Consider the following 22,618-nt stretch of genomic DNA (forward strand, 5'->3'; position numbering starts at 1 on the left):
GACATCTCTTGTTAGGAAGGATAGTTCTGGGTCTTGGTGCTTTCCTGCCCATTCTCTTGCCAGACGGCTTCCTTCTCCTAACGTCTTCCGTTCCCGTATTTACAGTCTCCTGAACTCCTAGAATCTCTTCTAGAGTTTCAGGGGTGCTGAATCTACTTTCAGCAACTTCCAGAATTGCCAGTAGACTTTCGAAGGATACCCGTCCAAACTTATCTTCAAAGTTTGCTACTACATCCTGAAACCTTTCATCCAATGAATTCAGGATGATGTCAACTGCCATTACGACTGGCATAGGAGACCCCATCCATTCCATGTCTTTGAAGTGATCAATCATCTCCAAAACATGATAACGAACGGGTTTCCCTTTCTCCAGTCGCATTCCCAGTGTCACCATTGTGATTCTAAATCTTTCTATTCGACATTGTGTTCCAAACACTTCTCTTAGTCGTCGAATAATGGTGTATATATGCCTCCATTTCAATGAACATATCTATATATTTTCTTTCCATGGCCATTAGCATTAAACCGGTTACTGGCGCTGACTTCTTTCGAATATCGTCTACTTGCTTACGTTCTTCATCAGAAGAAGTTTCTAAAAGCACGGGGATTGGAATGTCCAATATTTCTGCGCTTTCTCCTAGAACCTTTCTCAGGTTCCTCTCCCATTGAACGAAGTTGGTATCGTTCAATTTCTCAAGTATGGTGTAGAGGTTGAAGATGTTTGTTGTCATAATTAAACTACATGTAAGAAATGCGAAAGTGATTAAACTTGTTATCCTGGCAATTTTCTTAATTTGCCTATATTATTCTACTTTCGTTGTCCCCTTAGAATAATATAATTCCAAGATCCCATTCCTTCGAAATTAAGCGTACTTTGGCACTGCCCTTAATTCGTCGTCCTGGGTGAGTAACTCCTTACTGATCATATCTCATATGACTCTTGGTTGACGATTTAAACATTAAATCGTCCTTTAGCCTCGAAGTCCAAAACCCTTTTGCTGACTCGTTTGAGAATAACCATTTAGACATGTAGACCTCTTCATAGATCTACCCGTATTGTCCCGAGGTAAAAGATGGCACCCTGCTTTGGCATGACCCACCATCGATGAACAAGGGCTCAACAGGTGTCTTAATCTGGGTAGGCTTTACTCAAAATTCTTTTTGGGACTTATTACGTAATTTATCAAGTTGCGTTACTGTGAACTCTTGCATAACCATTCATGATTTATTACGTAAAAGTTTATGTGGGTTTGCGTAACGATTTGTTAAATCTTAGTATTACCCCTTAAAAGATCCCATCTTTTAAGTTTATTTCTTGTTCGCCTACGGTTTGATTGGATCCATATCCAAGAACCTCTATTGACTACTCCCACTTGAACCATGATCTCATCATTCAGTTCGTCAATAGAATCTAAGACCCTATACTCTAAGTATTATTCGGGCACAACTCCTTGCGCTTAGAACAAGAAACGATAATCCTATCTAAAGGTATACTATTCTACGCAATCACATACATCCATACATACAAGAATATGACAATCATAGTGGTGGCCAACGGGCCGTGCCGACACGGAAACGGACCGGCACGGCCCGTTTATTTGAGGACACGGAACGGCACGGAACGGTCTGTTCCGTGCCGTGCCGACCCGTCACGGGTCTGGCGTGCCGTGTCGGGGCTGGGATTTTAGATCCCCAGACCCGTTAAACACGGCCCATTAGACACGCAGGAACGACACGGAACGGATCGTACACGGCACGGCCCGTGGGCACGGAACGACACGGAACGGAAACGGCAACAACGACACGCTAGCAACGGCCCAATTTAGTTATTTGAATTTTTAAGAATTACTTAGGGTGTACTAATATTCTAATGTGTTTACAAATTGTTAGATTTTCATGACAACTACTTTATATTACAAAAAGAAAAAACATTAAGAAAAAGTAATACTTGAATTAAAAAAAGAAGTAATACTTAAAAAAAAAAAGTACTACTTGAATTTAACAAAAGAGGTTTTACTTTATTTTTTTTACTTAGATTTTTTTTTTGAAACAAACTAAAACTTTTTTCCCAAAAAATAAACAAATAAAGTGGTAAAGATAGTCCCACACCTAAACCACAAAATATAAAGTAAATGTGGAGAATCTTTATACAACTCTTTTCCAATAAAATAAAAGATATGACATAAATTCTAAAGTTTTTGTACATCACAATTTTTTACTTGAAAAAAAATGTAATGTTTCTTTTATTACTTTTTTTGACAAGTAAAAAAAATATTTATGAACGGGTCGGAGCCACGGGAACGCCACGGAGCGGCCACGAGAACGACTACGGGAACGCTACGAAACGGCCAGAAACGGAACGGAAACGCCACGGGAACGGCTGGGCCGTTCCCATGGGCCGTTTCTGTGCCCAGACCTTTGTGGTCTGGGCACGGAACGGAACGGCACGGCTCAAGCCGTGCCTGGCGTGGCCGTGGCGTGTCTGACACGCCACGGCTGCCAAACGGGCCGTGTCAGCACGGCACGGCCCGTTGGCCACCACTAGACAATCATAATAAATAAAGTATGTATCCTATATTCGTTTATAGGTTTTGCTATCGTATAGCCTTTCGTGGGAATTTGTGACATCTCTATGTCTAATGTTTCTAAAGTTTCGTATTCTCAATACTCAAACTAGAAGCACATTATGTTTCTTCCTTAATTGTTTCCAAAATCAATATAAGGAAAAACTCCGTTCGGGTTCTCCTCTAACCCGGGTCTATGTCGGAAAAATTATGCTCGGAACCGGGAGAAAAGTCTGAAAACTCCCTTTCAGATCATGGCCCAAAAAGGCCCTTGAGTCCCACTCAAAAAGATCTGAGTCAACCCTGGTCAAAGTCCCTTGACTGGTCTCTGGTCAACTCTTGACTCAACCTGGTCAAGGTCCGGTCCTAGAGACAGCACCTTCTTGCCGTGCTTGGTCTCTCGGGCAGACGCGTCCTAGCCCAGCTAGACGCTTCTGTCCTTGGACAGACCATAGACATCTCGAGTGAGATGTCTAGGATGCGTCCTGGTCGCGTCCCAGACGCGTCCAGACCATCCGGTCGCCTTATATCCCTCTCGGATGCTTAATCCGAGAGCTATTGGAACTCCCAGACGCGTCCCGGACGTGTCTGGCCTTGGGACAGCACATGTGCCATCTCGGATGTTCGGTCCGAGATGCACCCATGCTCCACAGTCGCGTCCCAGACGCTTCTGTGCACAGACGGCGAGGCCATCCTATCTGGGATGCCTTCTGGACGCGTCCTAGACGCTTCTGGATGCTCCGGTCGCATCCCAGTCGCGTCTGGAAGCTTCCAGTCGCATCCGAGATGCTTCTGGTCGCTCCAGACGCATCCTGGATGCATCCGGACACTCGTCCAGTGTCTCGGTCCTAGACCGAGACTCTAAATAGGTTCCCTCGAGCGCGTCCCAGACGCGTCAGGGATATCCAAGACGCTCCTGTCTCGGAATCCTATTCCGTCTCGGACTGGGATGTCCCAGACGCGTCCCACGCACTGGGACGTCCGAGACCCGAGAGTCTCGGACTCCTAGTCCGTGTCGGACTGGGATATCCCAGACGCGTCCTAGACGCTCTGGGATGTCCGAGACCCGAGAGTCTCGGACTCCTAGTCCAGCTCGGACTAGGATTCCCGGTCCTTCACGGACTGGGATTTCCAGTCCGTGTCCCTGTCTGTCTCGGACTGTCTGTCCGAGACGTTCTGGTCCGGCCCGGACGCGTCCTGGCCGGTCCGGCCAGTAGGGTTTCCAAACCTTTTGGAAATCCAACCGTTCCAACTGATTTTTCTTTTCTTTTTCTTTGTTCCAGCTGCTGTTAGGTACTGTTTTTGATCAATTCATCAACCAATCTTCATGGTTTTGATGATTTTTATCAAAATTCTAATACCCTAAAGCTTGTTTATGAAAACTCTTTTCATAAAACTATGTTTCTAGTGTTTCTAGGTCATGAATCTCATCCAAAACCCTAATTTGATCTCATCAAACTTATGTTTAAATCTCTATTCAAACATCAAAACACAAATATCTAGTTGTTCAAGTATGAATCTAATTAGTCTAGTCAAAGATAGTTCATGCAAACGGCTCGTGATGCCACTGAAGGGGAATAACCTAGTGTATCTCATACACCTAATTGTCTAGTGTTGGTAGCGGAATCTCAAACATCATATGTTTAACACTATTTCCAGAATCTATACATGAGCATACCAATGAACTAGGTTGGAAAGATGATTACCTCTTAATCGCTTTCCCACGAACTAAATTGCGATCAGTATTCGGAAGATAAGAGCTCCAAGTGTAGCTCCTTTACTTGAGACACCGAATAATGACTTGAACTCCCTCCTTTCAGTCAGCTAGGACCTTCTTGAAGGTTGAGATGAAGAACTCCTTCTTCTTGACTAGATACTTGAGAAAACTCCTTTTCTCTCTCTCTCTCTGAGATGTATATTCTGAAACTCTTTCAGACACACACAATTCTATCTCTGAATTGCCTCTCTCTTTAGGTTGTATAATTAGGTATATATAGAAATCCCTAGAAGAGGTATTAGACTCAAACTAGGATTCCATAAACCTAATTATTAGGCAATACCCAAACTACCCTCCATTGGGTCTCTTTAAGTGGCCGGCCAACATAGCCCTTTATGGGCTTCCTTGGCCGGCCCACTTAGGGCCTAGCCGGCCATCACATGGCCGGCCCTATTGCCTAGGCCGGCCATCACATGGCCGGCCTTCCTAAAGCCATTCCGGGCCTCCCTTTTGAGCCCGGACATGTTTATCTCTTCGGACTTCTCCGAATCTTTCAGGACTTACCAATAATGGATCCAATCCACTTATTTGCCATTATCCATCTAGTAAATTCTCTCCGTTCAAATCATTACTCTGTTGTGTAACCCTTGTAGGATCCGGTCTATGTTAGCCGCAAATCAACTCTTGATTCGACGATCGTAGTTGGCTTCTAGCTAAGCATTACGACCCCTAATTGGACCGGACTAATGATCTTCCGAATAAGGTCATTAAGATCCTATTAGCCAAATTGCACGCATTGCATCCTTGGTCGAAGGACACTCCTTCGGAAGGATACCATTCCTTCAGACTTTAGGCATCATATCCTTCACGAGACGGTCTAAGACCTTTTATGAGGTCTAAACGCATCTAAGACGCGTCTAGGAGTACTTAACCGACTCAGATTTTGGGTCCGAGACGGACTAGGACCCGACCAGAGACCAGACGCGTCTGGATATATCCTAACCGACTCAGACTTGAAGTCTGAGACAGTATTGGAGTCGACTTGAGTTCAGACGCGTCTGGGGCGCGTCAAAATGCGCCCAATCGTCTTAGACCTCCTGATCTGAGATGGCCTAGGGCCCGACCACCAACAAGACGCGTCTGAGCATGCCATGGGCGTCTCAGCCTATCAAACCGAGACGACCCAGGATGCACACCAGTCCCTTGGGTCGGAATATGTTCGGACCCTGGCCATGACTAAGTGTTTGGTCTAGGCCGAGAGTATCTCGGGCCTTGACTGGACCATGTCATGGGAGTATCCGAGTTTGGACTCGGATTACAGACTGAGATTTTGGGTGTCGACCCGAGTGGGAGTTTTTCGTATTTTTCTCCATCTTTCTCATAATTCCACCAACCATATTTTTTCCGACATCGACACGGGCCAACCGAGGGCCCAAACAGAGTTTTTCTATGAATCGATTTTAGAAATCATCGAGGAAGAAACGTAACGTGCCATTAGTCCATACGTTACGAATATAGATTTAGAAGCTCGTTAGACATAGAGATGTCACAATTTCCCACAAGATAGCTATATGGAAGATATTGAACCTATAAACGAATCTAGGATACATACTTTATCTTATGAATGCCATATTTCAGTATGTATATGTATGTGAATGCGTAGAAGAGTGTTGCCTTTAGATAAGTTATTGATTCTTGTTTCTAAGCACAAGTGTGATGTGCCCGAATAATACTTAGAGTATAGGGTCCATAGAAAGCATTGAAGAATCGGATGATGAGATCATGATTCGAGTCGGAGTAGTCAATGGTAGTTCAAGGATGATAATCTTTATGAACCTTAGGCGAACAAGAAGTAACCTAAAAGATTAGATCTTTTAGAGGCTATACTAGGGTTTAGCTAAAAGCTTACGAGAATTCACATAAAATATTCATGTTTACATCGCGAGTGGTTATGTTAGAGTTCACACTAACGCATACTTGATCAAATATGTAAAAGTCTCCAATTTTTTTTGAGTAAAGCCTACCCAAAATAAGACAACTGTTGAGCCCTTGTTCATCGATGGTGGGTCTGGCTTTGCAGGGTGCCATCTTTTACCGCGGGACAGTACGGGTAGATCTTTGAAGAGGTTTACATATCTAAATGGTTATTCTCAACGAGTCAGCAAAAGGATTTTGGACTTCGAGGCAAAGGATGAATTGAACACATAAACGTGTTATTCATCAACCAAGAGTCATAGGAGTATGACCAGTGAGTTACTCACCCAGGACGATGGGGTTAAGGGCAGTGCCCTAGTATGCTTAACCTCAAAGAATGGGGTCTTGGAATCGCATTATTCAACCAGGTACGGTCTTCATTGAAAAATGTGGCAAAGCTGTGTTTTGCTATGATAATAAGTTTCCAACCTTCGTTCATATCTCAAATTCGAAAGAAAGAAAACGTCTGAGAATATACCATTCCTAATGTTCGTTGTTACCTCAGTTTGTGAAGACAACTGAAAAAAATATTGAGGAACGTTTGAAACTAAGAAACAAGTTCTTCAGATTCAACAACCAAAGGAAAATAAGGAGAGTTCTTAAGGGTCAGAGTTTTCAAAGCAATGGCTAGGCCATTACAGGAAACTAACCTAAGTACCTGGAAGACAAAGAAACGAAATTGAGAATTCAGGTTCTTGTGTCTTTGTAAACAAAGTTAGTTTGGCAAGTATAGTAGACTCCCTTCATCAGGTGTTTAAAACCGGTTGTGCAACTCAGTAGGAGCTCAAGGGAACATACTTGACTAAAAGGAGAAAAGGTCCAAGAGGGAGCAGAAGCAAGTGATTGCTAAGGATGCTGAATTGGATCAAAGTCTTCTTTTAGACACTGGTCTAGCTTAGAACTTAATAAGTGTTATTATGTTCCTCTGGAAACATCTAATGTTTTAAACCAGTGCTAAATTAACAAAGTCAGTTCTAGGAGAACTGAAACGTTAACAATGATACTATAGGCTACAATCAAAGGATTCAAATCGGTCAACTTTAGTTTTGTCGTTGCGTCAAATTGGCATAAGACACATGAGGAAGATCCAATAGTATGGACTTCTAAAGTCTAATGATTTAGAATCATACGACACATGTGAATTTTGTTCAAAAGGATTATTTGACAAAGTCACCATTTTGAAAGGAAGATATGACTAGTGAACTAATAGTCTTCATACATACGGATGTATGTAAAACCATTAATACACTAACTAGAGTTAACCAGAATCCACTTGAACGAAAATATAAATCATTCGATTGGATCGAGATGGTGAATATTTAAGTCAAGAATTTGATGACCATCAAAGAAGTTGAGAAATAGTTTCTCATCTTACTCCAACAAACACATCATATGGGTGATGAGTCCAGTGGGAGTAATCGAACATGTTAGACATGAGTCGATTAATGATGGGTATAGGCCAATCTTCCAAACACTTCGGGGATATATTCTCAAACACGGTCGTTTATCCTACCTAACCACATTCCGTCTAAAGCTGAAAGTCACCATAGAAGTATGAATTTGGAATGGTTCCAAAGCGGTGTTTTCTAAATGTCTGAACTTGCGAAACTAACGTAAAGGACAGGTAGTTTGCACATAAGACAATGTATTTCTTTATGGGATAAAGAAACATAAGGCATTCTTCTACAATCCATCAGAGAAGAAAGAGTTTGTTTCTCGTGATGTGTCTTACTTGAAATAAGAGTTATTCCAATTAGACAAGTGGGTAAAATTTAAGATATCAAAGAAATTCGATAAGAGCAGCAAACTCACAATGGTATGACAAACCAATGGTGGTATACGAATGTCAGAAATTGCGGTTCTTATATATTCTAGGCGATAGATATGGAGATAAAGGTAGAGATAGTAGATCTCGGAGATCCTTCCGCATAAATCGAATTAGATTCGCAGGAGAGCCCTTAAGGATTTGAGAGCGTCTCTAAGTTGTTCAAACCCCTCGTAGGCCTTGAAGGCTCATAGATCTGTCTCAAATGACTAAATCCTACTAAAGAAGAGATAAGCTACCTACACAAAAGCTATGATGGAATCACTCCGAAATATGTCTTGGAGTCATAAGATCAGAATGGAATCAATGTCTGAAATCAAGTTTGGAACTTGATCTATTTTCTTAAAGGAATGGTTCTTGTTAAGTACAAATAGATTTTTGAAAGAGTTTGAAAAACGGACGAGGATTGAAACAATAGTGTTTCCCAGAGCTAGACTAGAAAAGAAGGTCAAAGAATTCTTGGTTTAGACCATGAAAAGACCATCTCTCAAGTGAAGATGCTTAAAATCATAATGATCAATCACTAAGCAAAAGAATGTGCACATGACACATTCCAAATGAGAGTTGACCCTCCTGAAAGCTAAGTGACAATTGCAATCTTTAGAAATTCAAAGGATTGAAGCATGCAAATAGGAGTAGGAATCTTCGATTCTGCAAAGTAATCAAAAGTTGGTTTCTTTAAGAATGATGAAAAATCTTGAATTCAGGAACTTCAAGAAGGTTAGTGAGAGTGACCCAGTTTTCTTTGGTCCGATATGTAGACGACATACTAGAGATTCAGATCAACATTCTTATGTTGAAAAACAGTTTAGAACTGACTCAATAAAAAGGACCATTCACAAAGGTGAAAAGCTTTTGGGCATCAAAGATCTATGGAAATAGATCGAGAAGATGATAAGACTTATTCAAGAAAAGTCTTGAAAAGTCTGATGCGAAAGACTCAGGAAGAGTAATTCTACCCAAGTCTTAGGAAACATAGCTTGGCAAGATTCAGAATTCGAGATATTCTGATGAACAAGCATGCATGAGAAAAGATAGTTATAAGCATAAGATCGGTCATGTTAGACATGATTAATGTTCACCTTGACGTCTTACATACTTGGAGCATTTATGGTCATCACCAATCAAATCTAGGTAGCTGATCAGGATAGCAGCTGATAAATATGATAAAGTACTTGAGAAAGACTTATGATAGATTCTTAGTACAATGCAAGGAAATAAAACAAAACAGTCATATGTTGCAAACTTTCAGAACAAGATGACAATCTTAACTTGGAAGATCAGTAAGCTAGAAAGGTTCTAAGAAGACACTGTTGCAAACTCTACGAATAAAAGAAAATATTTAAAGCTTTAGAAGTTTTAATTTAGTATTGGAGTATTAGGGTTAACAGGATAATAACCAGCAAAATCCAAATAGATAAGGTCTATTAACTAAACTGTCACCTTAGACTAAGTATAGAAGTCATACTACGGTCTTAGGCATTGAGTTTTTCTAAAAAGCTCAGACATGTAAAATTGAGGGTGTAAGGAGTTACAAGGGAAGGCTCAATATTTACAAACTCTTATTATCAGACATAATTTTAATTATTTTGTCGTTAAATCGTGGTTTAGTATTTAACGTACAGTCCAAAGTAATGAAGCATTCCAAGTAGGTTTATCAGATACGTGATGTGATATATGGAAACCTACTAATGGTGTGTTTGGATGACGGAATCATGAATCTGCGGATTCACGAGTCCTTGGGATTCATGATTCCATGGATTCATGAATCAAAATAACATTTTTTTGGTTTGTTTGGCAACTAATAAGAATCCTATGATTTATTATTATTTAAGTATTTTATTCACGAAATAATTTTTTTTCCGAAAACTTTTTTTTTGGAGCACCGGTTTTTCTTTTGGGGAAAACACGGTCTCTATCAAGCAAAAAAGTTTATATAAAGTTTTAGTTTTCGGAAAAATATTTTTCGAGAAAAAAAACAAATTTTTGATAAAGAAAACAGAATCGGAGGAAAAACTGTTTTTAAGGAAAAATATGTTTTCTGGAAAAAAAAATTGGATATTCGAAAAAAACTTATTCGGGGAAGAATCGATTTTCGGGGGAAAAAATGGTTGTCGGAAAATCAGATTTTTGGAAAAAGAAGATTTTTTGAAGAAAAAAATGACTTTTGGGGGGAAAAATAATTTACGGAAAAAAAATTATTTTTGAAAAAAATATAATTTTTGACATTTAAAATAATTATTTTGTCGAGGGAAATATTTATTCGTTGATTTTAAGTTTGAAATTAGATTTATTAATCCAAAATCCTAGCAAATCCTAGCAAATCCTAGGGGGTAGGGTGGGATTTTGGTCCAACACAAATTTTGGAATTAGGAATCCTTAGGATTCAAGAGTCCTAGGATTCTTGGTAGCCAAACAGACCAAGGATTCATGATTCGCATGAACAACAATGACCTATAAAGACTAGCATGGGAGATTGACTAATAGCGCAGTTTCATGGGCTATACTAATTCGGAATTCGAGCCAATTACATGGGTGTATGATAGGGAATATACACTGGATAACCCAACATGAGAGTTCTTCGATGAGTAATGAAATACGTCATGAACTCCCACAGACAAGATTGAAGAGATTCTTTAAACATCAGTGCTCCACTCGTCTTATGTAAGGAGTGTCAAACTTTGGTACCGCCAAACTTTGGTGTCGTAAAAGGAGGTTGTAGAAGTGGATTACCGGGAATGACACGATAGACATGAAGTTAAGTGGGAGTACAAGACTGGATTATGTCCTCCTAACTAGGTTAAGATTAGTATCTGCGGGCCAATTGAGGAGAAGCAACTGAAAATGTACGGCTGTACTCTAATGGATTGATAGTTAATCATTAGCTTTGACAGTTGTTCTCTAGATCAAGAAAGCCTGAAAAGATGTGACGTATAAGATGAGATGCGAAGTGACATGGGAATCGAGCATTGCACTTGTTTAACAAGTGAAAGACTGAAGGATATAGCCCTTCGGTCTGAAGGAGATGTCCTTCCGAAGGAGTGTCCTTCCACCAAGGTGGCAATGCGTTCAACTTGAAAGTTAGGATGACGGTGACTTTATCCGAAAGATCATCTAGCCCGGTCCAATTAGGGGTCGTAATGCTTAGCTAGAAGCCGCTTACGATCGTCAGATCACTTAGGTAATCCGCGGCTAACATAGACCGGATCCTACAACGGGTTACACCAAAGAGTGGTAGCTTGATCGGAGAGAGTTGACTCGTGGAAGCTTGCCTATAGATAGATACGATCCAGTCTGATAGTGCAAAAAAGATAGAAAGAATCGGGCTCTAAAGAGAAGCCCGAAAAGTGGTAAACCCCACTTATAGGGTGTCCTGGTCAAGCTCAAAGGAGCATTGATCAGGACCGGCCATATAAGGTTGGTCGGCCTGCTAGGGTAAGCCCATAATGGGCTTAAGTGGCCGACAGCACCATATTAGGGTAAAACCAATAATTCGGGTCAGAAGAAGTTCTGACAGTTTACCTATTTTAGGACTCTTATTGAAACCTAATTTGAGTGAGACTCGTATTAGGGGTTCTCTGTATAAGGGTCATTGGAGTTCAGAAAAAGGGTTGGATTTTTCTCAAGAAAAAACAACTTTTCTCTCACAATATACAGCTAAGTGGAGAGAGAGGGTATTAGAGAAAAAGCTCCCAATCTATCTACGGAGTCAAAAGAAGAATGGTTCTTCTTCTCAACCTTCAATGCAGTTCTAGCAGACAACAAAGAAGGAAGATCAAGTTATTTACTCGGGTGTCTCAACCAGAGGAGCTACATATGAAGCTCTCATCTTCGGGATAAAGGAGTTGGAATCTAGTTCAAAGAAAGCGAATCCAGGTATTCTCTTAGAACATTAGTTAGATGATGATGTCTATTAGATACATACAACACCCTACAGAAGTATCAGCCATGTTTCACCCCTAACCATGAACAGTGGGAAACTTCCCTGAATGGTGGACCATAGCCGCCTAATCTAGACCGTCTAATCACAGTCGGTCTACTTCAGCCTATGTAAAGGCCCCCCATCGTCTTTCAGAAGACACGATCTCTTGACCAGAAAGATCCCCACTGACACAGAGTTCCCATAACTCGCTCCCAAAAGGATTAATCAATATTTATTCTTTTACTACAAAGAGAAACCTGATTGTCTTGAGCGTCGGAGCAATTTTCGAATCCTTTGTAGGTTTTCCCCCAAGAATCGAGGAGTAGGAGTAGGAGTAGGAGCAGTAGCGTTGAACCAGACCTAGAGCGAGGAGAAGGAGCCGGAAGTAGGAATCACAATGAACTTACCATAATATTCAATCATAACGGACGCTGTCATGCATCAAATCCCTGTTTCATGCCGATATAACAAACGGTCATTTTTCGACATCAACAGTATTTATAATATTCGTAATAGCTTCAAGATAATCAATAGTAGCTCTATCACATAAGATGAGGTCATCCGCAAAGAGGATATGAGAGATGATAGGGCTAGTTGAGTTTATTTTGTATCCCATGTACAGACAATAAATTTGATTCGTAAGGATTAATAAGGAGAGAGCGGGACGAATAGATTAAGAGAAAGAGGTACGGTGACTGTGGGGACCCCTGCCTGAGACCTCTAGTCGCCACTATATTCCCATGGTGATTGCCGTTAAGTTGTATGTTAAATTGAGGAGACATTATTAGGTCTAACATTTACCCGAGAAACCAGTGGCAGTTAGAACTTGTTCAAGAAAGTTCCAGTTAACCTTATCGTAAGCCTTGACCATATATATTTTCAGAAAAAACCTCCCTTACGTAATGTGGAATGATGCATGGGGTGGATAAATTGTTGTGTTATTATGATGCTGTCCATAACTTGATGGAAGGGATGAAGGCATTCTAAGTCCACATGATGCATTCTTCTAAGTTGGGACGGACTGTGATGGCAATAATTTTTGTGATGAACTTATAAATCGAGTTGCACAATGATATGGGCCTAAAGACTGAGGCCACACTCGGGTTTCGTACCTTGGGGACTAAAGCAAGTGTTGTGAAGTTATGGTTGGATTGATCGCACCTGTGTGGAAGACGGTCCAAATATATTGTATAAGGTTGAGTCCCATTATTTTCGAATTGTTTTGACAGAAGTAGCATGGTAGACTGTCTGCCCCAGGACTCTTGATTAACCCCATATTAATCATGACCTCTTTAACTTCCATCTGACGTCGACATTTGTGAGATATAGCTCAGGATTGCTGGTGATATCACCGGGTATGCATTTAATAACTCGATAGGGACAGAGCTCACCTGTTCAGCCTGAAATCATAACAAGGTCAGGTACCATATTGGTTGCATTATTTGAGATAATTCTAGATTCAAGAGTGAGTTGATGAATTCTATTCTTTTGGCGTCTTTGCGACATTGCCACATGGGAGGCTTTAAAATTTCTGTCACCATTTTGGGCCCATTCTAATCTGGAGCGTTTTACCAACTCGTTCTATACACTTCTTCTAGTTAGATCAATTGTTCTTCTATGTTACTCTTTATTGCTATGAAAAGTTCTGTGGGGTTTCTGAGTCGAATATCATGTATTCCTTTGCTGAGAATTTTGGTTCAATTATTTAAAACCCCAAATGCAGTTTTACTCCAAATCTAAAGTGTTTGTTCGACTTGTTGAAATCTAGAATGAAATGGGCATGACCTGTCGTCCCAACCTTTCTGGAATGTGGTTGAGTAACTGATGGTACCTAAAAGGTCTACATCCGCAAGCATACGAGAGTCAAGTAATAAAACCCGGTAAGACCGGGATCGATCCACAGAGACTAGTTAAACCTGTTCTTAACCTTAACTAAGCACGATTCTTCAATTGGGCATGAGCTGTCGTCCCAACCTAGAAGTTCTCCACCCTCTTTGCTATTTCTGCCTGATTCACAAGGGTGAAGTTTCTCTTTTTCTGTTTGACATTCGGGTATTCTTGTAGGGAATTAAACCCTTATACTAGTGTTTGTAGCGGATAACGACATCTAATGTCTAACACTAGTATCCCCAAGATCATCATGCAATACTAGTAATTAAACTAATGGAGAAAGTAGATTACCTTAATCGCTTTTTTCCCTCGAACTAGTTGAATTGATTAAAGAAGACCAAGAGCTTCAGACGTAGCTCCTCTACTTGGGACACCGAATAGTGTATTCAATCTCCCTCCTTGAAAGCTCGCTAGCACTCCAATGGTGGTTTGATAATAAGAAGACCTTCTTCTTGCTTGACTAGAAGATAGCTTGGGAATTAGCTCACTTTCTCCTCTCTACTTGATGTGGTAGAGTAAGTAAGCTTAGAGAGAAACTCCACACCTTATTCTCTGCCCTAAAAGTGTTTATATAGAACCCTAATGAGAATCCACCTCCTTTTAGGTTTCCCAAAACACCCTTTAGAATAAGATTTAGGGAAATAGTCGAAAATAGCAACTATTGGTATTTTCTCAATTCCCTAAGGAGATGACGTCCAAACCCAGCCAAAATGGGCAGATTTAATGTTCATAACATAAGGAAACGTCCCTCCAAAAATCAGCCCAATCCGAGGCCTAGAAGTGCCCGAATCGGCTAAGGCCCAAAAACCCTGTTTTTGGCCTTTTTGTACTATCTTTGCCTAATTCCTTTTTAGGCCTATGAGATATGTTTATGGGACACTCCCATGATTATATCTCACTCCCACTAGTCATATCCTAGATCAATTTGTCACTCTTATGTGTAACCCGTTGTAGGATCCGATCGAAGTTAGCCGCGAATTACTTCGTAATTCGACGATCGTAGTTGGTCTCTAGCTACAACTCTACGATCCCTAAATCAATCGGACTTGATGATCTTCCACATCAATTGTCCTATCCGACAAATTGTTCGCATTGTCACCTTGGTCGAAGGACATCTCCTTCAACTCCTTCAGACTCCCACTTGGACTTAGAACAAGTGCAATGCCTCGATTCCCGTGTCAATTTAGTATCCCATCTGATACGTCACGTCATTCAGACTTTCTTGATATCCGAGTACAACTGTAAAAGACAAACGATTAACTTTCAATCCGTTTGAGCGCGGCCACGCATTTTCAGTTGCTGCTCATCAAGTGGCCTTGAGACACTATGTACCTAATGTGATTTAGGATGACACAATCCATTCTTGCGCTCCCACTTAACTTCATGTCTATCCTGTCCTTCCCAGTATCCGTCTTTATAACCTCCTTTTACGGCGCGGCGTTTGACGGAACCAAAGTCGGACATTCCTTTCATAAGATGAGTGGAGCACTCATGTTTTGAGGAATCTCTCCAATTGTCTTTATGAGAAGTATTGACGTTCATCACGAGTGATGTACTTCTCATTTGAGGGTTATCCAGTGTATAAACCTTTTACACACCCACGTAGTCGAATAGAATATACTATTCCTATAGCCCATGAAACTGCGCTATCCCATCGACTGCCGTGCTAGTCTTCGTGAGTCATTGTTGTCCATGCAATGACCTGGACCAGGGTTTTTGATAATAAATATTCCAAGTTCACTTAATAGGGTTTCATTCATCAGATCACGTATCTAACAAACCTATTCGGAATGTTTTATCATCAATGGACTGTCGTTTAAATACTAAACCAAATTTAGACGACTTGTGAAATAACTCTATTATTTCTGATAACGAGAGTTGTAAATCTGAGCCTCTTTCGTAAAACTCTTTTTACCCACTCAGTTTTACTCGTCGAGGTTTATTCCAAATTTACCTCATGCCTTAGACTGTGTATGAGTCTCATACTATGTCTTAGGTGACAGTTTAGTTTGACTACGTATGTAGTCCGTTTAAAGTTTGCTAATTATCAATTAATTTGAAGATTGCTTTCTTCAACCTTGATAATTTCTAGTGACTTTTACTAGAGTTAAGGCTTTTAATTCTTTATGTAGTATTTGCAACAGTTCCCGGCTTAAAACTCTTTTAGCCTACTTTCCTTCCATGTCTGGAAGTTTGCTACGGTGACATGTTCAACTTTTGTACTACTTCATCCTTTAGCCTTCTAGGATGTTTCTATGTAGTGTTTCGGTTTTCAAATCCGAATTTGGATATTCATATGCTAATCATATCCAATATGATTGACTTTATGTATTCGAACATAAATCTCCCTCTCATGCTTGTTTGCTACATCGGTGTCTTTTCAAACTCTGATTTAGCAATGCTCTTAGTCATGAGTTTTTGGGTCGAAATTCTTTTAGACTTTCCGAGTCTTAGATTTTCTATTTCGGATCTCAAGCATCTCAGCGTACTGAGTCTCTCCAATCCTATCATCCTTTTGATCTATGCTTATAGATCTTCAGATGCCCAAAATGGCATTTCATCCTTGTGTGTGGTCCTTTTATCGAGTCAGTGTGTTCACTGTTACACAACATCTTATGTCGTACTCAATCTTTTGTATGTACTCAGCATACGGACCCGGAAGGTTTTTTCTGCCACTTACCTTCTTGAAACTCGTGATTCAAGATTTTTTTCATTCCTCAGGAATCAAACTTCTTTGATTGCCTTTTTGAATCGAAGATTCTAACTCTTGCGTGCTTTTAATCCGTCGATAGATTTCTGAAGCATGCCTATGGACATAACTTGATTGGAAGAATCTTATTCTTCTTGTCTAGTTTCGGGAAACATGAACGTTTCCATCCTTCTCAGTTTTCAACTTTGGAAAACCAATTTAGGTCTTCTGTTGACTTAAATTATCAAGCTTCATGTCTTGACGAGATATGGATTCCACGATGATTTTGGCTTCTAGCCAAAAACTAGAGTCAGTTTCCGTTTCTACGCAGGTCTTTTATCTCTTCAGAAATAACCTTTATTTTCTGAGTCTTTAAGATTTTATTTTGACCTTTCAGGGCTTTTGAACAACAATTTAGAATTTTCTCAACTACTTTGAGATATTCCTTTAGAGACACTTTCACTCGCTTTGAGAGTTCTCCTGCGAATGACATTCGCTTTTGTGCGGTGGGTTTACAAGATCATATCTTTAACCTTTCCTTTTCCGAGGAGCCGCAATTTGTTGCTCTTGGTCGAATCTAATCGTCTTGTACAAGTTTCATGATTGTTCTTCATGAAGAGTCATGATTTTTCTCATGATCGAATTAAATCGACTTGTACTTTTCTCCCACTTATTCTTGTAATAATTAGTGCTTTTCTCCCAGACTACTAGGTGTGCTAATTATTAGAAGAATACTATCATGAGCAACAAACACTTTGTTCTCTTGATTGGTTATGGAAGAAGCCCAAATTTCTTTCAAAAAAGAAATTGCGTCAGATATTAGCTAGTTTTGTAATGCTTTTACAAATTTAGCTTTAGACGGAATTTTGGTAGTTTTGTGAGAAGCTATGTCTAGACTAATGGATTTTGGAGGATAGAGTTTGATTCGTGTTCTTCATCTTAATCCTTTTGGACACTCCAAATATGGATAGGTTAGAAGTACGTTTGAAGATCAATCTCTGTTTCTGACTCAAGGCTCTCTTTCTTGTCAGTTTGATTCATGTTTTGGTTATAGTGGACTTGTTGTCCTCATCCCTTTCCGATTGGGATGAACCTATCTTATAGGTTTTTGACCAAGTTTAGAATCTTTTGGTATAGTTTGTTAAATTTAGCACTTATTAACATCTCAATTTAGAAATAAAGTTCTTTATTGATTCTCCATAATACTTAGTACAGAGATGATGTTAAAACTAGAAAAACGATTAATCTAGAATAGTGCCTAAAGTAGACTTCGATCCCTTTCAGCATCCTTAGCAGTCGAGGCTTCTGCTTCCTCTTGGATCTCGTCTTCCTTAGCCAAATACTCAGTTCCCAGCTGCACCTGTACATTCACAATGATAGGGCAATTTTAGGTATCATATACCAAGGTTTGGGAATTTTACAGCATTTGATAAGTTAACTGTTTATACCTGAATTGGAAGCCACTGTTCCATTCTTCTTGTCCTCCAAGAACTTAGGGCAGTTTCTTTTCCAGTGGCCCTTGCCATCACAGTAGAAACATTTGGTGTCAGGAGGAGGACCTTTGTCTTTAGGTTTGGCAACTCGTTTGCCTTTACCTTTTGACGCGGTTTTCTTCTTCTGTTTTCCACCTTTCTTGAACCCTTTGTCCTTTTGTACCATAAGAACGTCCTTCTTAGTCTCCACTATAGCGACGTCCTTTTCGGCTGTTAGAAGCATAGAATGAAGTTCCTCCAACGTTTTATCCCATCCATTCATGTTGTAGTTCATCTTAAACTGATTAAAACCACTATGGAGGGAGTGAAGGATAATGTCGGTAGCCGTCTGTTGGCTATAAAGGAAACCTAGTTTAGCCAGCTTGCCCATGAGCCTGATCATTTGACGAACATGAGGCCCAACTGGTTTTCCCTTTTCAAGGCGCATGTCCATAATTGCTTTAGAGGTTTCAAACCTCTCCAATCTCGACTGTTTCTGGAACATTTGCCGAAGTTGTCGCATCATGGAGTAAGCATCCATGTCTATGAACTGCTCTTGCACAGTCGGTTCCATGGTTGCTAGCATTAAGCAAGTTACAGGCTCTGCCTTTTTCCGCACACTCCTTTCTTCATCTATCTCTTCTTTAGTCGAATCATCATCCAATACAGGAATTGGAGTTTCTAGTACATGTTGCTTTCCTTCCATCCTGAGAACTATTCCCAAGTTGCTCTCCCAGTCAAGGAAGTTGTGCTCATTCAGCTTCTCCTTGTCGAGAAGTGAGCGGAAGTTGAAAATATCTTTTTTCATCTTTGAACTACATAAAAGAAATGGCAAAGTTTTAAAACTCGTTATCGTTTTGGAAAAACTTAGTTTTCCCACATTATTCAATAAAATCGTCCCCGATTGAATAAGTGATTCCAAGATCCCACTTCTTCGGAGTGAAGCGGACTTTGGCCCTGCCCTCCACTTCCATCGTCCTAGGTGAGTGAACTACTTCACTGATCATACCCTTATGACTCTTGGTTGATAGATAGTCATTGATGAATGACTAATCTATCCTTTTGCCTCGAGTATCCAAGACTCTCTTGCTGATCTCGTTGAGTAGAACCATTTAGACGTGTAGGCCTCTTCTATAGACCTACCCGCATTGTCCCAAGGTAGAGGAGGTACTCTGCTTTGGCCGAACCACCTTCCTCGAACAAGGGCGCAACGAGTGTCTTAATCTGGATAGACGATTACTCAAGATTACTTTTGGGGACTTTTATGCTAGTCTGGCGTCTGTTATAGTGAACTATTTAGCCTAACTAACATCCACGACATAAAGCGTAAATAAGTAAGTAAATGCGCGCGAGAATGTAAATCAAGCAGACATGGTTCCTAGTATGGCCCCTAACCTAGAAGATCTAATCTCCTTTGGTTTTCTTCTTGTTTCGTCTTTTGGTTCGTCTTAGATCGCCATCTTTGAACCTCCATTGATTTCTCCCACTCGCCTTTGGATTTCATCCTCGAGTTTCTTCAATGGACTCATAGACCCTAAACTCTAATTACAAGACTCTAACGATTCGCAGATCGTATAAACTTGAAATTAAAATTAATTACAAAGCATGCACCCATCCGTGCTTAAAACAAGAATAAAGAAATAAATCTATGGCCATACTAGTTTCCCGCATTCACATCACATGCAATCATATAATATATCAAGGCTAAGAATTATATATGCATTATTATCTTGGGAGATACTTTTGTTGACATCACATGTCACATGACGAACCTTAAGTCTAAATTCGAAGAATTCGACTAATGGTGCGTTCTCGTTTTATCTCTTATGATTTCTAAAATCAACTTTAAGAAAAACTCTGTTTTGGGCTCGAGAAAGCCCGGGTCAATTTCGGAAAAAATAATGGTTCGATTCTTAATGATTTCATAAATCAATTTAAAGAGAAATCCGTTTTGGCCTTCTGGATGGCCCGGATTGATTTTGGAATTATTTGGTTGGAATCGGAAGAAAATTTGGCAAAAACTCCCACTCGAATGATGGTCCCTATTCGTGGTTCGAAAAACCTCGAAAAAGCCCGGGACAAGTCCTAGACAAGTCCCGGCCTAAGCCCACAAAAGGGCTCGGACAAGGTCCGGACATAGCACGGCCCATAGGGCCGGCATGTCCTGGCCGAGGCCTACCAAGGCCTGGTCTCGTCCTGGCCCGGAGCCAGGACGCTAGTCCATGCACCGGACGCGTCCTAGACGTGTCTGGTGCTGGACCGGACCAGCACTAGGTGTCTCGGACTAGTCCGAGACACCCAGAACCTCCCAGACGCGTCTCCAAGACGCGTCTGGTCGAGTGCTCTGGATGCGTCCTAGACGCGTCCAGGAAGCTCCCTCGCAGCTGCTGGTCGCGTCCTAGACGCGACCTGGACGCGTCTCCAAGACGCGTCCCAACAGCTGCTCTGGACGCGTCACCAAGACGCGTCCAAAAGCTTCTGTTGCAGCTGCTGGTCGCGTCCTAGACGCGTCTCAACAGCTGCTCTGGACGCGTCCAGAGGACGCATCGAGGAGCTTCTGGCCGGCCAGGAAGCTTCCTGGCCGGACACTAGGGTTTTTCCAAAAAACCCTAGTTTCCAATTTTTTTTTTTTTTTCTTATGCAACTCTAAGTTGCTATTTTCCAATTTTAAAACTTTTCTAAAATTTTGAAATTCCTTTTAGAACACTTCTAAAATTTTTCAAAACTTTTAGAAACTTTTAAATTTTTCCAAATTTGTTTTGGGAGTTTCCTAAACTCAAAACTGCTCTTTTTAGAACACTTCTAAAATTCCAAATTTTTTGTTTTTCAAAAGTTTCCAAAACTTAAAAACAACTCTTAATCAAACCAATTTTGGATCAAAATCTAGGTTTTCGAAACTTTTTCAAGAACAAATTTTGAAATCTATTTAAAAATTCTTGAATCCAATTCAAAATCAATCAAATTCTTATGTTTAAAAAACCCTTTTAAACATAACTATCAACTTAATCAAGCATGGATTAGACCAAAATTCAATCAAATTGAGTTTTTAAAACACTTTCAATCATCAATTTGATTCTCAATTTAAAAATTTATTGAATCCCATCAAATTATGAGTTTAAAATACTTTTAAAACACCTTTTAAAATACTTTTATAAACTCAATTTTCAAACTATCAAGCATATCATATATGAATTAGTTCGATTCATAGCAAAAACTAGTTAATAGCAAGAGGCTCTGACGCCACTGTAGGGAATTAAACCCTTATACTAGTGTTTGTAGCGGATAACGACATCTAATGTCTAACACTAGTATCCCCAAGATCATCATGCAAAACTAGTAATTAAACTAATGGAGAAAGTAGATTACCTTAATCGCTTTTCCCTCGAACTAGTTGAATTGATTAAAGAAGACCAAGAGCTTCAGACGTAGCTCCTCTACTTGGGACACCGAATAGTGTATTCAATCTCCCTCCTTGAAAGCTCGCTAGCACTCCAATGGTGGTTTGATAATAAGAAGACCTTCTTCTTGCTTGACTAGAAGATAGCTTGGGAATCAGCTCACTTTCTCCTCTCTACTTGATGTGGTAGAGTAAGTAAGCTTAGAGAGAAACTCCACACCTTATTCTCTGCCCTAAAAGTGTTTATATAGAACCCTAATGAGAATCCACCTCCTTTTAGGTTTCCCAAAACACCCTTTAGAATAAGATTTAGGGAAATAGTCGAAAATAGCAACTATTGGTATTTTCTCAATTCCCTAAGGAGATGACGTCCAAACCCAGCCAAAATGGGCAGATTTAATGTTCATAACATAAGGAAACGTCCCTCCAAAAATCAGCCCAATCCGAGCCCTAGAAGTGCCCGAATCGGCTAAGGCCCAAAAACCCTGTTTTTGGCCTTTTTGTACTATCTTTGCCTAATTCCTTTTTAGGCCTATGAGATATGTTTATGGGACACTCCCATGATTATATCTCACTCCCACTAGTCATATCCTAGATCAATTTGTCACTCTTATGTGTAACCCGTTGTAGGATCCGATCGAAGTTAGCCGCGAATTACTTCGTAATTCGACGATCGTAGTTGGTCTCTAGCTACAACTCTACGATCCCTAAATCAATCGGACTTGATGATCTTCCACATCAATTGTCCTATCCGACAAATTGTTCGCATTGTCACCTTGGTCGAAGGACATCTCCTTCAACTCCTTCAATTCTGGTCTCAGATTCAGGCTATATATGAGAGCTGAAAAGGCACTTGTGCCCGACATTGCATCGGTCCTAAAGGCAAGGATCTGCATGTAACCCTTAAAGGACATGGTTAACGGTACTTGCTCTTTCTCATTGAGGGCCTTGCACACATAAGTGACCTCTCTTTTCGAGATCTCAGTTTGTACTGGTATCGTGATATTTTCTGAGAAAATCTCTTTAGTTGTCTCTAATGTTTGAACCTCAATCGGCGTACAACTAGCTTTGCCATGTTGGCTTTATCCAGTATATCTTGGTCTGCTTCACCTTTCACACATGACTTGTCTTTTTCTGGCCTTGGTCTGCTTCGACCATCTGAACTTCT

Source organism: Eschscholzia californica, unplaced genomic scaffold (assembly GCF_041429995.1).
Source record: "Eschscholzia californica isolate CP2 unplaced genomic scaffold, dmEscCali1.0.p SCAF_3, whole genome shotgun sequence".
Classification (NCBI taxonomy): Eukaryota; Viridiplantae; Streptophyta; class Magnoliopsida; order Ranunculales; family Papaveraceae; genus Eschscholzia; species Eschscholzia californica.